This window comes from Sinocyclocheilus grahami, unplaced genomic scaffold (genome assembly GCF_001515645.1).
Source record: "Sinocyclocheilus grahami isolate Dianchi unplaced genomic scaffold, SAMN03320097.WGS_v1.1 scaffold1038.1, whole genome shotgun sequence".
In the NCBI taxonomy this organism is placed as follows: Eukaryota; Metazoa; Chordata; class Actinopteri; order Cypriniformes; family Cyprinidae; genus Sinocyclocheilus; species Sinocyclocheilus grahami.
Window position 1 is genome coordinate 253,784 of NW_015506217.1, and position 19,117 is coordinate 272,900.

A 19,117-nucleotide genomic window follows, 5' to 3' on the forward strand; every position below is an offset into this window, starting at 1 on the left:
GACTAATCAACATTATTTCACTAGTATTAATGTTGTTATTGTTACAGCTTAACAAATTGCAGTTGACCTTGCTAGCTAGCTAAACTATTGTAATAATGTCATTCCACTATTGCACAGTGTTGCCGCTTGGCAACACATACATTTGAATGATTTACCAAAAACGAATTTTATAAAAACTTTTTTGAGAGGTGAATATGTCATCATAACATCATAACAGTGATGTTTTAGATTTTTTTGTAGAAGTGACACGGACTGGTCCTTGTTTGTTACTGACGTTTTAGTTTGCTTTCAGCAACTACCGACAAGAGACGGCAGTCTGTCAGAAATCTCGCCACAGAAAAAAAACTGCATGTCATGTGACTTAATCAAAGCACATCATTGGCTAAACTAAGGTCTTCTCTTTCCAACAAAAAAAACGAGAATGTTCTCTTAAAGAGACAATGGCAAGGAAATGAACACAAAGTGTATGTTGCCATATGGCTACACCATGCGGTAGAGGGTTATTAACATACTCTGATGCCATCTCTAAGCACGACGAGACAAAACCAATAAAACCAATTACAAACGAGGCATTTGTTGCATCCAGTGGGGACATAATATATACATAATATATATATATATAATTTTTTTTTTTTTTAATATGTGACCTAGCAGTTGGTGCAGATCCTCCTGCCACGTACAGCTCGTGTATCAATTCTACTCCTGGCAGCCATATCCCCCTGTGGCCCAAGACTGGTCGCCCACTGAAGCTAAGCAGGATTGAGCCTGGTCAGTACCTGGATGGGAGACCTCTGGGGAAAACCAGGTGCTGTTGGAAGAGGTGTTAGTGAAGCCAGCAGGGGGTGCTCATCCTGTGGTCTGTGTGGGTCCTAGTGCCCCAGTATAGTGATGGGGACACTATACTTTCAACAAGCACTGTCCTTTGGATGAGACGTTAAACTGAGGTTCGAATAGAGTAGAGGTGTGGCATCGGCATCCTGGCCAAATTTGCCCATTGGTTGTGACGGTGAGGAAATTTTCCCACCGGTTAATCGACATGTGACAGCACCGGTAATACCGGTATCACCGCGGGGGCGTTCCCTCTTTTCCTAGCTTTCAAATAGCTTGTAAAAGTGGCATGCGCATTTTACTTTCACTTTCAAATAGTGGCAATTCGGAGTAAAGCAATTGTTCGTTTTTAGTTCGTTTGAATTTCCCCTCTTTTCCTCGCTTTCCTTCGCTTTTAAAAAGCTTAGCGGCAGTTAGGCGTCAATTGCTTGAATGCAACAACAAAATACAACATCAAACTCACTTTAGCCTATATGTAAAACATAGAACTTTTATTAACAAAACAAATAAAAATACACCATGCTATAGGGCAGGCTATGCCTAATATAAAATAACTTACATAAAGTTTATGTAAAAGTACAAAACTGGCAACAAGTAAACATGTATAATATATAACCAAATAAATAAGAAACGTAGAACGTTTATTAGCAAAACGAGTAAGAAAACTTGGAGGCACGGCATACACCTTGATTTCAAATAAAATAAATAAATGACACAAAGTTTAAATAAAGTAAAAATCTGCAAACAATGTGGAACCAATTAAATAAGAAATGAATGTTTAAAAAAACGTCCAAAATCACCTTAGATAAATGGCAAAAGTCAACAGGCATTTCAAAATCCAAAATATTGCCAAACAGGCGCTTTTGCATTTCGTTTCGAAACGAAATCATCCACGATCGTCTTGTCTGTCTGCTGATTGGCTTCACCACTCCGTCTCCTCTCCACCAATAAGCTGGTGTGTGGTGGGCATTCTGGCGCACTATGGCTGCCGTCACATCATCCAGGTGGATGCTGCACACTGGTGGTGGATGAAGAGATCCCCCTCACAATGTAAAGCGCTTTGAGTGCCTAGAAAAGCGCTATATAAATGTAATGAATTATTATTATTATTATTATTATTATCTCTACCGTCTCTCTGATTACAAATGGCAAACAGCCCAGAAAAATACAAACAAAAAGTTTCATAGCTTCAGATATGTTATTGCGTTCATAATTCACATTTACCAAAACTCTCTGGGTCTTCTTCCCACATGGTTAGCTCTTCCTCTGTCAGCAGAAAGTATTTGGATACCAGTCTCCTGCCAATCTCCGTCAGCGTTTGGTGTGTAAAGAATGCGGTCTTAATTTTATGTGCCTCCAGGCTCTCTGGCTTACTGTCTGCAATGCATATTGCAACATGACTTTAATATACAATCATGCATATAGTAATGTTCACGATATTAGATCATTCATTAAAACATCTCATGTGCTCCTACAGTCCATTAGTAAGGCAATAAAACATTGAAACGGGAGGCATTTTTTTATCAGTTTACTTCAATCTCTATCTAAGGAACCTCAGTCATGACCGAACAGCCAGATTTCATCATGAACATCTCATCGATTCACTCTTGCCCTCTACCAACTCAGAAATGCCCTTGATGTGTTTAAAGGCTGTTATCCATTTCCTATTCGAATAAGCTAGTTCTTTAAAATGGAGGCACGCCATGCCAAAGTCACTACACTGCTTACCTTCAATGTGGCAGGTTTGTAGGCATCGTTTTTGACGATCATCTTGATGAGGTTCATGCACTGTACAATAAAATGCTCGAAAACAACTCCCTCACCAACCTCAGTGAACACGTAGCTGACCGCAAACTCCAGCGAATGCTGAATGAGAGGGATGAAAGGCCACGGGTGATATTCCAGGAAGTCCAGCAGCTAGTAAAGAGCATAAGAGGCAACGTTAAACCACAGTTCAGGAGTACAACATCTCAAGTATAAGTGCCCAGATTATGTCCTTTGCCCTCTAACTGACTGAACTTTTAGAATTACAACTTTGGTGAACAAAATGATGGTCTTCTCAAGCTTTTACCTGCAAAGACTGCCTGGTTTAACTTGCCGGCCTGCAAATAGTATAAAAAAAATATAAATTCTATCATTATTTACTTACCCACATGTTGTTTAAAACCTTTTGGAGCTGCCGAGCTCCAAAATGACAAAAATCTCCATAAGGTATCATAAAAGCAGTCAATTTGTGGTAATCTCAGTCTTCTAAAGGCCAAACAGACCGAAATTCAAGCTCTAACTCGCTGAAAATCCAATCTAGCTCTGCTTCATGAAGGTTCAAAATCTGTCTGAATGATTTGTTCACAAGTTTGCCTGATCCAGTTCCGGATTACCATTCACTGACTCAATGATTCGACCACTGGAGGGTTTTCTGGGAATATAGATTTGTGTCTGTTGTGCACATAAAGTTTTTGGTTTGCTTTAAAAGCCTTAGCGCATAAGACATCTGAACTACTTTTTATAATATATTTTTGGTGCTTTAAGGTAATTTTGAAGCTTGCAGCCCTCAGCCCTCAGCCCTCAGTAAGGGCTTTCGCACCGGAATAACCTTTTCATAATTCCTACAACTATTGGTGGAACTACCTACTTTTTGGCATGTTCGCACCAGAGGAACTAGGAACGGTTTTAGTTCTAGTTCTCCATTTGGGGGAACTAAATTAGCTCCTACTTCAGAGTACAGTCTAAAACAGTTATATAAGAACTACCACTGACACAGTCGGTGCGAATGCAACCAGGAAAATGGCCTGAGGGGGAAATTGGTTCTCCAGGAACCACCCTGCTGGCTTCCTAGGACTACACTGTGAGAAAGCCCCTATTCACATTCATTATATGACAGAGAGGGGCCAAAATTCACTTTTTGTGTTCCACAGAAGCAAGTAATTAATTTAGGATTGGAACAGCATGAGGGTGAGTAAATGACAACAGAATTTTCATTTTTAGGCGAACTTTGTCTTTAAAGCATCACTTGTCATTGATCACATTGGCTAAATCAGTCAAACGAAAGTCAAAAATTACAAAACCAAAAAAGCAGCCCCAAACGGCAAAGACTAATCTGTTTCCTTACAAGTCAGCACTCAGGACAGCGTGATACAGTGTGATAGAGCAGGGTAACCTTTCAAGGGGATTGGGCATCAATTTCTCGGTACGCAGAGAAATGAAGAAATGAATAGAACCAAAAAAGCATGGATTATTTGAGGGACCTTATCTGGCCCAGAGTTGATATTTCACATTCTGTTTGCTCATAAGCCAAGTCTCTCATCCACGCTGAAATACCAACAGGCCGAATGGAACCTGACCTGCGGCCCAGCCAGGAGAACATATTGCCTGTGATATCACCAGTAGATAACAGCTTGCTTCTGTCTCATCTGATGATATATAACTCATGCAACGACGAGGCTGGGAAAAGCAGGGCACAGTGTCTCCAGGTGAAACCATTCAGATATGGCATTATTGTCTTTTGCTTGAGCAGAAATTTCGTTTGAGCCTTTGAAGTGGTGATCTTTCAGAAATAAATTAGTTCGGCCTTTGACTATGCACTCTATATTCAAGCAATAAAGAATTCCTGCCCATCAGAATTAACCTTGTGCTCTCAATCAGAAATATCTAAAAGTTATTTTCGTACAAATCCTTTTTTACTTAGAATATTATTTTCGATTAAGCTGGAGAAAATATCATATTAAAGTATAAGGAACCAGTAATATTTCAAAATTCACAGCTTTTTATATAAATGTATTTATTAGTCTTTAAAAAACTGTAGAAGGGTTAATGACTTAAACTGACATTCAAAAATGAACAGGAAAACGTTCTTTTCTTCACTCAATATCACATAACTGAACTATGTAACCTGAAAAATGTCTGTTATCTCTGGATTGGCTGAGGATTAAAAACTTCAAAATCCTCAAATCAAATATTTATTTCTCCTAAATGGTTTTTGCTTCAAATCCAATTCTGCTACAATACAATAGCACTTTATTTCCCAAATGGGAATAGCTTTGAATAAAATGTAATTGGAAAAAGTCTCACGGTACATTGTGAAGGGAAAAAAGTCCTTAAAGGGGTTCTTAGTTTCTTTGTGAAAAAAAAAGTTTTCCAAAAAGAAATGATTAGTACTAAAAATACTTAATTAACTGTCATATAAGTAGCCTAATTGTTGTACATAGAGTTGGTTGTCTCACGGGAGCAGACAGGTTGATATCATATCACATGACCAGTCAAATGCTACCTGCTTTATCTCAGTAATCTCCTGATTACTGGATACTTTTGCTGACAGAATGAATAATGGCTGACTGCAAATAGCACATTTTTACTATGGCATCAACTGAAAACTTAAACTAAGCACAACATAAAAAATTCCTCAGTGCACCTTAAAATCTAATTAATTTACTGTTCAAAAGTTTGGGGTCAGTAATATTTTTTTAAAAGAAATTAATTTAAATAAATTAATAAATGCATTTTATATAAAAAAATATATATTTTATATTATATAATAATATTATATTATATAATATTTAACATATTAATTTTTATTCAGGATTTATTAATGTGTAAATGTCAGGCAATTTACTACGTCATAAAAAGTTTATATGTTAAAAAGTTTGTCAATGGAAAAACCAACTCAAAAACACCAATGGAATTAGAAAAAGAGAAAAGCATGCAACACTCACAGCATTCTAGAAACTGCTTTAGCCGCTCAAAGACTGCATTGAGGAAGCCCTAGGGAAGCAGACAGAGATAGTAAATGAAACATTGGTATCAGGTGTGGTTAGCGACCACGGTGCTATTGGTGCTGACAACATCTAAGCTTTCTTGGGTCATGTTGAAGGTAGATTTGGCAGGAAGCCCCAGGCAATCTTAACTCAGGTTGGAGAAGGACAGGCTGTTTACGTGGTGTGTCGGAGGAGAGATTTAGAGAGTGCCTGCCGTGCCAGGATACAATCCTAGAATGGTCGTTAAATATATGGAACCAGTTTGATCAACACAGGGCACAAGTAACACTGAGCTGACAGATGGAAATTTCTGCACCACAAACAGTAAATTACAGCAGTAAATTTGCTCTTAACACTAAAACTTTGCAGTCAATAAACAATGGGCTAACTGACTGTCATTGTAGCAGTATAAATGAAATATTAAGTGAAAATGCTACTGTGTGTATATTTATGTACAGTCAATTTCTTTATAGAGGCGGCAGCTTTCCCGCAAGTAGGCGTGGTTTCGGCGCAAAAAAAAAAAAACCTGGACACGCCCTAAGCGTTTGAGAGCAGAGGATACCGCCCATTTTTTTCAAGATTTTGATCACTTATTTTATTTACTTGGCGGATTTTTTCATCATTCAAATTTGGCTGAGTGGTTAATAATACATTTTTCTGTGGTGTGACAAACTCAGAACACATATTTAATATTGCCTTTACAGGGACTTTAAGATGAACTGCACACAAAGCATGAGCTATCTGACAAAACTTACTCATTTTCAATGCCAAGCAATTTCAAACACAGCCAACATTCAAGTATGATGATATAGAATATTTAGTAAATACATTAAATATATAAATAAAAAAACAATAGGTTACACTTTATTTTAAGGTGTCCTTGTTACAGTGTAATTATACATTTAAGTATGGGGTAATATTAATTAACTACATGTACTTACTATATGGTTAGGATTAGAATTAGAGTTTGGCTTAGGGTTACTTGCATATAATTATGCATACTTTTTTGTTATTATAATTGTAAATACACGTAACATATGTAACAAGGACACCTTAAAATAAAGTGTTACCGAACAATATAAAAGTACCATATTTCACTTAAATGTATTAAACACATCAATATGTATTTATATACATTTTTATAAAGTTTTTAATGTATAACAGTATTAGTATAAACAGTTTCTATATTCCTGAAGTATACAGCTTATATTTTAATATATATATTACCATTAGGTTTTATATAATTTAAGAACAAAAAACAGGATTAAAAAAACTTTTTTAATGTAAAAACAAATTATATATAAATATTAATATTAATATGAAAAACCATTACATATCATATTCATATATTATTATTTTATTTAGTGTTTAGCAGTTTTTGTTAATATTTTAAATTGGATTTCATTGTTTTCTTTTTAATTTAGTTTAATATTTTTTATATTTTTGTCATTTTTATTAGTTTTTTAATATAACTATTGTAGTTTTTATAAAATTTTAGGTTTTAGTTTTACTTTTTAGTTTATTTAGTTATTGAGTACTGTAACTTAAACGTGCTTAACTTGCTTTGGCAACTAGCTGAAATATACAACACACTTCTTATTTCAGTTAATGTTTATTTTATTTCAAGTAATGAAAATGTTTTTATGGTTTTGGCTTTGGTTTTAGTTAACAATAATAACCCTGATATATATTTAAAATTCAAACACCCTATTCCTGTATATATTTTAAGATACAAGTAATCAGCAAGTTTTATAAAAAGTTATGCAACAAACAATAAAAAAAAATTAATATACTCCTGAATGTATATCATATAAAGACAAGATTTTGCGCTAAGCCGATTTCCATCAGTGACTGACTGGTAAGTATATTTCCCTCTCTACTTCCTGTTAAATTCTTATGCCATTAGCAGTTGAAAAAAAAATGCACTCCCTGCGATGTGATTTCTCACTGGTGACTGAACACTGTGTGAAGTCCACTTCAGTCAAAGGTAGACTAAAGATGTTCTGCGTTTAATAATGATGGAGTAATGATGTACTGTGGATGAAGAGGATTGGGAAAAAGTTGGATATTTTATGACACTGACTGTCTGGCTTTGAGCAGGAAAGATGACATTAAAGTCCAAGAGTCTCCAGAGAGACAAGAGAGCTACAGCCCTGCCGGGAGATCACCGTGTTTCTGTAGCTTGGCAGTTGATTGATAGCCGGAGGCAGCAGCTCATTGAAAATATTCTCTTTTGAGTTGTCTTACCTCTAGAATGGATCAATAATGGTGCCATCATCATTTTCTTTACCGCAACTAATAAGCTCAAATTCAAAATGTCAGTGGCACAGGCTCCAAAGACGTTGTCGTCATGACAGTCTAACAAATGGACTGCCGGATCAAGGGTTGAATATATAAACTTAGAATAAAAATGGGATCTTCTCTGAAGCAGAAAGGGAAGAAATGGGAATGTCAAATTCATATGAATATACTGTGAATATTTAATATATCACCCAGTGCTACTATAAAGACATCTCTATGTACTATATATAGACAGTATGTGTGTATATGAAGCAATCCTAACTGTCCTTTGAGACTAACAAATACATTTTAAAGCTCAGCGTAACAGTTATTAGACGAAATCTTTTCTGCACTGTTGCACTGTCAATGCTACAAAACATTTTCTTTAACTCATTGTTTCCTGCCAATTTCAGTTTTTTCAAAGACTCATTAAGGTTTAGGAAGGCTTGCATCATTGTAATGTGAAAATGATCTCTGATAAGCTAACTCCCACAGATGCATTAAAAGATGAAGGCACCATATGGGCTTCCTGCAGAGGCTCGCTGCACTTCAGCATGTGCTTTGTGCCGGCAAATTCTCCTCGCATTCAGATTATGCTGTGACAAAACTCTCAGTTAACCCATTTAAATACAACAAAATGAAAAAATAAATCACTATTATTTTGCACGTGCCAACACAAAATGTTGTGTTTCAAGGAAAGATATTCTAATGTTTAATGCACAATTACCACAGGACACATGTAATACATTAAATATTCACATTGACCTGTTTTTTTCCCCCAAGCCCCATCTTCCACTTGAGAATGAGCATCTCATTTATGTGCAATGATTTCTTTTTAATGTCAGAACTCCAACATCATAACCCCCCAGGTTGATTTTCCTTGCAAACAACTACTCAATTTTCACAATTTAACCTGCATTTCCTCAAAATGAGTTGGTATGTGAAAGAAAAAGATTCTCTGTCTATAAGAAAAAGAAAAAAAGAAAAGGAAAAAAAAGAAACATTACAAGCAATAGAAAAAAAATACAGGAATTTTCTTATCACCTTTTCAGGGACATATTCGAATCAAGTTTTCAAGTAAACACTCAGAAATTGACAGGATGACTTTTTTGCATTATTATTATTATTATTTAGATTTATAGCCCTAATTTTACAAAAATGAAATATTTAGGCAAGTAATTATATTGGATTAATAAAGTGGTAGTCACCTACGTTTGGGTGCAACCACCTGCTTCTTCCATTTTATCACAAAATCCTTTCAAATGCATTAATGTTGATTGAATGCGTTTGTCTGACAAACAGTAATTAATCAAGTAATTAAAATTAGCAGAATATTTTCCGTTTTTAAGTCTGACTCTCTGTTCGTGTTTGATTGCGGACAGCTTTAAGCTTCTAAAGTTATCCAGCCGAGGGCAGTGAGTGGCTTGCAACATTAACTCAACCAGTGTCTGTGCTTTTATGTATAGCTGCTTAAGTCTGTAATCTGCAGGCGTAGGCTGGGAAATTTTCTAAGAAGCAATGAGTTTTAGCACTGGCTGTATGTGTGTGTGTGTGTGTGTGTGTGTGTACCTTTCAAAGAGAGCAGAGTACACTCCAGGGAGCTAAGAGCAGCCTGTTGGTCTCCTGCGTAGAGCTGCTGTAGGAATGTGTCCGTGTGATGATTCCACAGAGAGCAAGTGAAACTATACATGCTTGACGCCAGCTTTAAAAAAAAAAAAAAACAGAAGCACAAAAACAGGGGCTAAATTAGCATTTGGTGAGTTTCTTAGGGGGTGTTCAGAGGTATGATGTGATTGAACTATTTGGCAGATATGCTTCAAGTCTTTGCTGCTTCTGTGCATCTTTGATTTGGTGCACGCACTATGCTAACTTTACTTTGGAGCACCATAGACAGATAAAGCTAGTCCCCAATGCTGCTACTGTGCATAAGCTGCAGGATTACCCAAAATGATTTTCTTCATAAGGGAGAAATTCACATTTTTCATTCTGCTTGCACCCCTGGGCCTACTGCAGATCTAGAAGACGCTACATCGGCTCTTTGATGATTCCTAATGTACTTTTTGACATCTAAAATCAGGAACTCCATGACCTGCACCGGCTTTTGAGAACACGACTGGAGCTGCTAACTAACTAAATAGAGTTGCAGAGACAATAATGAAAATGATTTCGAACCTATTTTTTACAGTTATAATCTCAGCTAACATTTGCTAAGACTAAGAGAGAGCATCACAGGTTCATTCATCATTAGGGCTGGGTTTTGACACAAATTTCACAATTCGTTTCTGACTCACAAACTTTCGATTAGATTTTTGATTTGATTCGATTCAATATCGATTATTCTGGATATACATCAGGTACAGTACATGCCAAATTTTCTCAAGGGAAAAAAAATCAACAAATGCTGTAATATACATGATATATAATGCTGTATATACAATATACTGTACATGAGAGTCAGTTGGTACTACATTACTATAATATCGAAGGTTAAAATGAACTGATTTATATACAAACACTTAAATTACACTCAATGAAGTTTTTATAAAAATAGTTACAATTACATAATTATATTTCTACTCCAATTCATTTTTTGAAATATAAACATTTAAATGTTGGCTTTAATAAAAACTTGACGGATTTATTCAAACATAAATTAAACATTAAAGAACAGAATAATGATATGTTATATGGTGCATATGTTTTGCAAAATGCTTCTTCTAGAGTTCATTTTTCCAGCTGACTAACGAATGGTCACAGAATATATTTTTCTGAGGTAAATGTGATGTTACGTGACATTGTTTACAAGCTGCTATACTGATGTCTTCAGTATATTTGAAACACTGATTGAGCAATTACATGAGACAGGATACAGATTTCAGTAAGTTCTACTCTATCTTGTAACATACCTTTGAATGTTTATTCATGTTTCTTTCATGTTGTAACTGTTTTTAAAGCAGAGGACACGATCAGTTCACGTGCACTTCATGCTGCCGGCATTTATAGTTTGAATACTGTTATAAAGTAAATCAAATTAGAAATTTGAGACTTTGTTTCATATCAAAAGTAAAAAAATCGCAAAGCTTATTGCGATTTATTGGATAGGAGGCTACAATGTTCTGTTCATTGGCTGAAGACAGGCTAGACTAATCGATTCTTGGCATTTAAAAATCAATATTGTTTCGTAAAAATGAGAATCGATTAAAATCGAGAAATCAATATTTTTTAACCCAGCCCTGAAAAAAAAAAAAAAGTAAACAAAAACATCACTCAGGAGCTAGAGGACAGAAATCTTAAAACACAGAAAGGCATATTAAATTGCAGTGAAAAATGTTAGCAAACATGTCCAAAGAAAATGGTACTTGGATTGCAATATATGAATGAATTTAAATTAATAATAACAAATTAAACTATATACGCTCATTTCAGTTTTAGGGTCAGTCAATTTTATTATTATTTTTTATTTATTTTACTTTATTTTTTTCTTATGTTCACAAAGGCTACATTTAATTAGTCTTTATTTGAATATTGTTAAATATTATTACAATTTTAAATGTTTTCTCTCTCTCACTCTCTCTGTCTATATATATAATTAAAATATTTAATCGCGATTAATCACAATTGGCATGGGGCAAATATGGATGATTTATGCAAATGTATGATTATTATTTAAAAGAAAAAATTCAACATAGAGCATGAAGAGTAGACATGCTTCAAAGGTTATAGATGTTTTTTAAAGAACTTGTTCATGTCTATTAGACACATGAAAAAAAGAACATAGAAATACAGGGTTCCCATTACTTCTCTTTCTTTGAACTGAGCAATTTACTTACACAAGCCTGTTTACATTTTCACACGACAGGGCAGCTCACTTCTTCTGAACATGCTGTACATTTATTATTTATCATTACATTTGTTTGCCTCTCTGTGCAAACAAATAAATAAATAAATATATACAGCAGGTAAAATAAGTATTGAACACATCACCATTTTTCTCAGTAAATATGTCTCTAAAGGCGCTGTTGACATGACATTTTCACCAGATGTCCGTAACAACCCAAGTAATCCATACATACAAAGAAAACAATACAAATAACTTCAGAAATTCAGAAATTCGCTTAGTGAAATTTATTTAATACTTCATACCAAAAACCTTTGTTGGTAATGACAGCTTCAATATGCCTCTTGTATGGAGAAAGTCGCATGCATTGCTCAGGTGTGATTTTGGCCCATTCTTCCACACAAACGGTCTTCAAATCTTGAAGGTTCCATGGGCATCTTCTATGAACTCTAATCTTTAGTTCTTTCCATAGATTTTCTATTGGATTCAAGTCAGGTGATTGGCTGGGCCATTCTAGCAGCTTTACTTTCTTTCTCTGAAACCGAATGAGAGTTTCCTTGGCTGTGTGTTTGGGATCATTGTCTCGCTGGAATGTCCACCCTCATTTCATCTTCATCATCCTGGTAGATGGAAGCAGATTTTTATCAAGAATGTCTCGGTACATTTTTCCATTCATCCTTCCTTCAATTATATGAATTTTGCCTGTGTCACACCATGATGTTTTGAGGTGATGTGCAGTGCCATTTGACCTCCAAACATGGTGTGTATTTTGGCATTCAAAGAGTTTAATTTTGGTCTCAGCGGACCAGACTATATTCTTCCAGTATTCACAGGCTTGTCTAAATGTTGTGCAGCAAACTTTAAACGAGCTTCAACATGCTTTTTCTTCAGCAATGGAGTCTTGCATGGTGAGTGTCCATACAGGCCACGGCGGTTGAGTGCATTACTTATTGTTTTCTTTGTAACAATTGTACCTGCTAATTCCAGGTCTTTCTGAAGCTCTCCACAAGTGATCTTTGGCTCTTAGAAAAATCTTCTGACAATTCTTTTCACTACACTGTCAGAAATCTTGCGAGGAGCACCTAGTCGTGGCCGGTTTATGGTGAAATTATGTTCTTTCCACTTCCGGATTATGGCCCCAACAGTGCTCACTGGAACATTCAGGAGTATAGAAATCCTTCTGTAACCAATGCCATCACTATATTTTGCAACAATAAGGTTGCGAAGGTCTTGAGAAAGCTCTTTGCTTTTACCCATTATGAAATGTTTCTTGTGTGACACGTTGGTCATGAGACACATTTTTATTGGCTATCAGTTGGGACTGAACCAACTAATATTAATTTCCACTGACAAGGGGCAGGATTGCTTTCTAATTACTGATAGATTTCAGCTGGTGTCTTGGCTGTCCATACCTTTTTGCGCCTCCCTTTCTTCATGTGTTCAATACTTTTCCCCTGTGTCATTCTACTTTATTACACAGAATTTAATTTCTGAACTTATTTGTTTTGCTTTCTTTGTATGTATGGATTACTTGGATTGTTACCGACATCCAGTTGAAAATGTCATGGCAACAGCAACCTTTAGAAATATATTCACTGAGAAAGATGGTGATGTGTTGATGGTGAATACTGATTTTACCCACTGTATATATATATGTGATTTAGGAAAACCCACCACATGGTGAAATTTTACCTTTTTAGGTTTTGATACCATGTGAAAGCTGGGCTCAAGCCCTTTCAAAACTGTTTTTATTTTATTCTTGAACATAACAAAAGTTATGAAGTTGGCTCATAGCTATGATTTTCAGGAATGGAATTTTGAGAAAAGCGGGTTGAAAGTGAGACGGGATTCACTTCACGGGTTTAACGAGAGCTGTCTGTCAGGAGCGCTATACTGCATCATTACACAAACAGACTGACGTTACCCTGAAGAGGACAGTTTTCTGTTGTTTATCATGGGCATAGTCTCTGATCTTTTGATCACCCCTTATATGTTAAGATAGCATGAAAAGTGTACATTGTAGTTTACATTTAGAAAAGCGAGCGCAGCACAACTGTCCGCGCACCTGTGCATATAACAGACTGTCATCGGACTCCTCCTCTTTAGTAACTTCATCATCCGATCCTTCATCTCTGGATGTGTAATAGTCCATTATAACCAGAGGCGGACAAAGTACTCAACTCCATTACTTGAGTGAAAGTACAGATACTGCTGGTCAAATATTACTCCACTACAAGTAAAAGTTGTAAAGACAGATTTTTACTTAAGTTAAAGTACAGAAGTACTTGCTTTTAAAAGTACTTAAGTACCAAAAGTCAATTTCATTTTTTTATGTCAATGCACTGTTTTATTGTTGTACGTAATACTTACAATACTTCTGAAGCAACTTAGAATACATTACACCTGCTGAATACACTGACTATCTTGTAGTATCTTTGGAATAAAGAGCTTTTAGAATGTTAAAAACCTATGGGGGAAAAAAATTAACACCCCAACAAAAGCAGGATGGATTGAATTGTTGTAAATAAATATCACATTTGCAGCTGGTCAGTGTTCAAAAAATACTGGGAAATCATTTCATATAGCCCCAAGAGTGATTACTGATAAACTATCTGAAAAAAAGACAGTTTTTAGAGAAGAAAAAAATCACCCACTGACTTTCAAAGCTGCTGCATAGTAACGACTTTCTACTTTGAGGATCTTGATAGAAATGTAGTGGAGTGAAAAGTACAATATTTGTCTTTCAAATGTAGTGAAGTTAAAGTCATAAGTTTCCAGAAAAAATAATACTCAAGTAAAGTACCGATACTCAAAAAGTGTACTTAAGTACAATACTCAAGTAAATGTACTTAGTTACTGTCCCCCTCTGATTATAACATAGTTTAGGGCACTGACATTAACAAGACTGAGCAGATTGAGACGAGCCAGATCGTTTAAGTGAGCAGCTACTTTAGACTGCATTGTTCTCTTGAGCGCCGCCATCTATATAAAAAAAATTAAAACTTTGTGTACCGTATTTTACACAGGACTGGTGGGAAATGTGCATTGATACACCTTTATTATATATGTTACGTGGTTTATTTAGATAGGTTAACTGTTTTGTGGTGTTGAAGAGAAAGCACCTCCGGAGCGTTCTTAACATAAGAGAAAGACGGCTTGCTGCAATAAATCGCTATTTTTCTGCAATAAACAAGTGAATTTTGCCAAGATATTTTCAGAGATGATAGACACGATGTTATACAATAATAATTTAATGAAAACCTAATATTGACAAAAAATTGACATTCACCCTATTTTTCGAATTTCCTGAAAACGTACCAGCGCGACATCCGACAGGTTTGATCAAATGAGCCAAAAAAGAGGTTTAACTCAGACTGAGATGTCAAAAATGATTAAATCCCCATGAGAAATATTCAAAACTAAACACCTCTAAACTAAACTTCAAAACACCTGAATATACAGAGTTTTTCACTTCCTGCCTTCATGGACAGTTATACTGTATATCACTTATAAATGATTAAATACAAAATCAATAGTAGTTATCAAGATTGATGTGGTTTGGAATTGGTCAAATGTGCTTAGAAAAAAATATCATCAGAATATCAACGTGCCTAATAATTATGCATGGGGTGTATGTGCTTTATAAGTACTAATAAACAGCCAATATGCTAGGAATATGCATTCTAATAAGTTAATACATAATGGTGAGAACTGGTCTCTAAACTAAAGTGTTACCATATATACATATAATCTCACAAGTAAGATTATTCCATGTGCATGTATTTATTTTAGGGCTGGTAAGCGATTAAATTTTTATCTAATTAATTACATAATGTGGTGATTAATTAATCGCTAATTAATCGCACATCAAATTTGGCTGAAATTACTCCCAAAATATAATTTAAAGTCATTGTTGTGTAAAGCATCAAACAGACATTACAAAAAGTAGCTTCAGCAAGAAATATTTTGTTTGATAAAATGTATTACATATACTCTTTTGGACCATGAGATTGAGTAAATTATGACACAACTGTCACTTTTGGGTGGGTGAAATATACCTTTAATAATTAATTTTATTATTATTACTATGGAAATATGAAATAATTTCTTTAATTAAATGATACTCCAAATAATAAACTAAAACTGCCAGTAGGTGGTGGTAAATGTCTTAAAGGTGCCATAGAATGGAAAACTGTTTTTACCTCGGCATAGTTGAATAATAACAGTTCTGTAAATGGAAATGACATGCCGTGAGCCTCAAACACCATTGTTCCCTTCCTTCCCTCCTATGTAAATCTCGTGCAAGCAAAAGACCACTGAAAAACTGGCGAATCAGAACATAACGCCGACTGTGACGTTACAGTCGAGATCACTAATAGTTACGCCTCCAACATTTGCATATACCCGCCCATGTTCTATGCCAGTCGCCAGCCGAACCTGCACAGCAGAATCATCAGAAGTTCTGCAGGTATTGTGAAGAAACAAGTGAGGATAATAGCGAAAATGGCAGATCATGGAAATAAATGTTATATTCCAGGCTGTGCAGGGCATGTGATGTGATGTGCAGGGATGGGTTGGTGTCTGTATTCAGAAAGGCACGGAAAACAAATAACACGTTCTAATAAAATAAGGCGAGCCACTAAAGGGACATGATTAGCTGCTTGCTAGCGGTAGCCTGTTACATTACAGTACATAAGATTTCACTTACCACATAAATAGAGTAAGGCGAGATGACTGAGGATGATGGCGAATGATTTACAGATCTTGAGCACCACTGACAAGCATCTGATCTTGTAAAATGTGTGGTAAGAACTGCCGCTGTAGTTTACACAGATCACGTGCGATTGCAAATCTCGAAAGTGAAAGTAAAAAGCTATCGTGCTTTCGAAAGCAAGTTTCAATGCCCCGCATTACTAATAGCAGCTCCCCGATCCCCGCATTTTATATACAGTATAATTACCCAACTATATAACTGCGAGAGAAAGTTTTGAAATATATATTTTCCTTGTGTTTCCTTCCTGCTGTGTGAGCTACTGAAATGACCTGCACTGTGAAACAGCCAATCGGAGTAGATCTCAACATTGAGCCACACTGTGAAACAGCCAATCAGAGCAGAGCTTAACATTATTATTCATGACCCTTCCAAATAAGGTAAAAACAGACCATTTCATTCTAGGGACCAATCCTAGGGTTGTATATGGACATGATTTTTTGCCCTTACCTTAGCCACAAACCTTCTATGTAGATATCAGAGAAGAATTTAAAATATTGTATCAATGCATTCTATGGCACCTTTAACGATTAAGTCATCAAGTCATTTATTCATTCATTTGATTCATTCAAATGGCTGATTCATTCAGGAGTGAAGTAAATGGTTCTTTATGAATGGTCAATTGAATCATTAGGCTTGTTTGACTTGAAGTGGATCATCACCATCAGATCGATCGGTGTGTGACATCAAAGTACCGCAAGAGCTATAGAGAGCAGACGGCTCCTTATGCTTTTGAATCGCTCTCGTGGTACTTTGATGTCATACACCGATCGATCTGTGCAGCGCCGCTTCAAATGCAACGCACCTAATGATTCACCCAATTCGTTCAAAACGTGCATTAAGAAATGAAATGCCGCTGTGTGTTCCTCGGAGACGAACAGTTCTGCTTTGTCTTTATATATTCGTTGGCAAAATTGAGCAAAACAGACAACATTGTGTCTAAAATAACACAAACTTCTTATTTATTGAACTGTTGTATAAGACATTTGCGTGATGCACTTATTGCTTGTGTGATATTGCTTAACTATGATGTAAATATGAGACAAAAACTCAAACAGGGGCATTTTTGCCCAATATCTTGAATTTTAGGGATAGTTAGTTGTTGCCCTGCCTCATATTTGTTATCAATCAACTGTATGAAATGTCAGGTGACCCGGCAAGTGCATTAAATGAATTAAATGTAATTAATTAATCTAATTAATGTGTTAAATGACCAGGCCTAATGTATTAATTATTTGGTAAAAAGCCATAATCATCTATAAACCTGAAGGGGTTTATTTTGTTGATAATAAACGAATGACATCAATATTCACAGAGCAGCAGCCAGATATTTCTAAAGGGTAGTGTGATTCTTTTACAGTTTAATTTATTTAAGGCTCCATCAACATAAATCTTCATAATGGGGACAGCAAAACTCTCAGAACGTCTCAGAATGAAAAAAAAAAAGCAAACTGGCCAGCCAAACAACCTACAGTATGAAGAAAACGGTGATTCATATACAGTTCACATTACAAAATCATCCATCACACAGAGAAAAACCTTTTCGTCATAGCTTGAGGACAGTGAGACGTCAGCAGTAATATCTTCCACGGTTCATTTAAAGATATTCTCAAATCACCAGAGAGCACGCAAGCACGTCATCAAAGACTGCGGCACGTAACGCTTTCCTTGAAGAGCACTTCAGAGGAACTGCCTGACAAGAACAAAAACTCATTCTGTTTTCTGTTTTGCATAGCAGATGATGATAGATTAGCATTAATTACATATATGAGCTGCATAATAAATGACTTTTCTTAATGATAAATGGCATTTTTTTAGGGGAGGAAAGAACACAATAATGACTACTTGAAAGAAACTACAATTATATTGCAATCAAGAGTAAAGCACAATTCACTAAGGCAGCTGTTATTGAGAAATTAACTTAAAATGCACTGCATGGTGAAAAGCATCATATTCTACCCTCATATTACAGAAGGTGAGTGTCACACTGAGGTTGTAAAGAAAGCAATTTGCAGACTGGGGCTAGGCCTTCTTGTCACTATGGCAACGTGCCTGGCTGAATGCCCACGAGAGATGCACGAAAAGTGAAAATTTATGACCCGTTTCTAGACATCTTACAGAAAGTCGGAAATTTAAAAAAAAAAAAGAGGGAGAAAATTGTAAAGTGTTATATGCATTAAAGGGTGTGACAAAAGGATATGGCACTCACAAAGAGGGCGCAAAAATGGGTGTGAAAATATTTCAACAAATGGCCAGTGAAAAGAGGTGCTTAAACCTCAGGAGGGAATAATTGGAGGTATGAAAACCTCTTACTAAATGTCTGAAAGCCTGATTTGTGTAACATTGTCGATTGTTAAACATGCAATGAATTAAAAAAAAAAAAAGTCAAAACTTATATTAAAAAAAGGTGTCAAACGTAACATGGCTGCAAATTTATCCAACATTAAGCCATCTCTGAATAGTACTAGTTAGGACTGGCTTGTTTGAGAACAAATGTTGAATTATATTTTTACTAGTCTGATTTTTAGTCTAGATTTGTACTTTTACATATTGGTAAAAAAAAATGTATAGCCTGAATGCACTGTAAGTCGCTTTGGATAAAATACAAACACATACATATCTAATGTTTAGGGTAAGTACTTTTTTTTT

The 19,117-nt window shown here is 35.6% G+C and overlaps 1 pseudogene; it reads right to left on the reverse strand.

The window, feature by feature from the left end:
- Nucleotides 1-19,117, reverse strand: part of LOC107565983 (importin-11-like) — a 185,769-nt pseudogene that overhangs the window by 144,801 nt on the left and 21,851 nt on the right.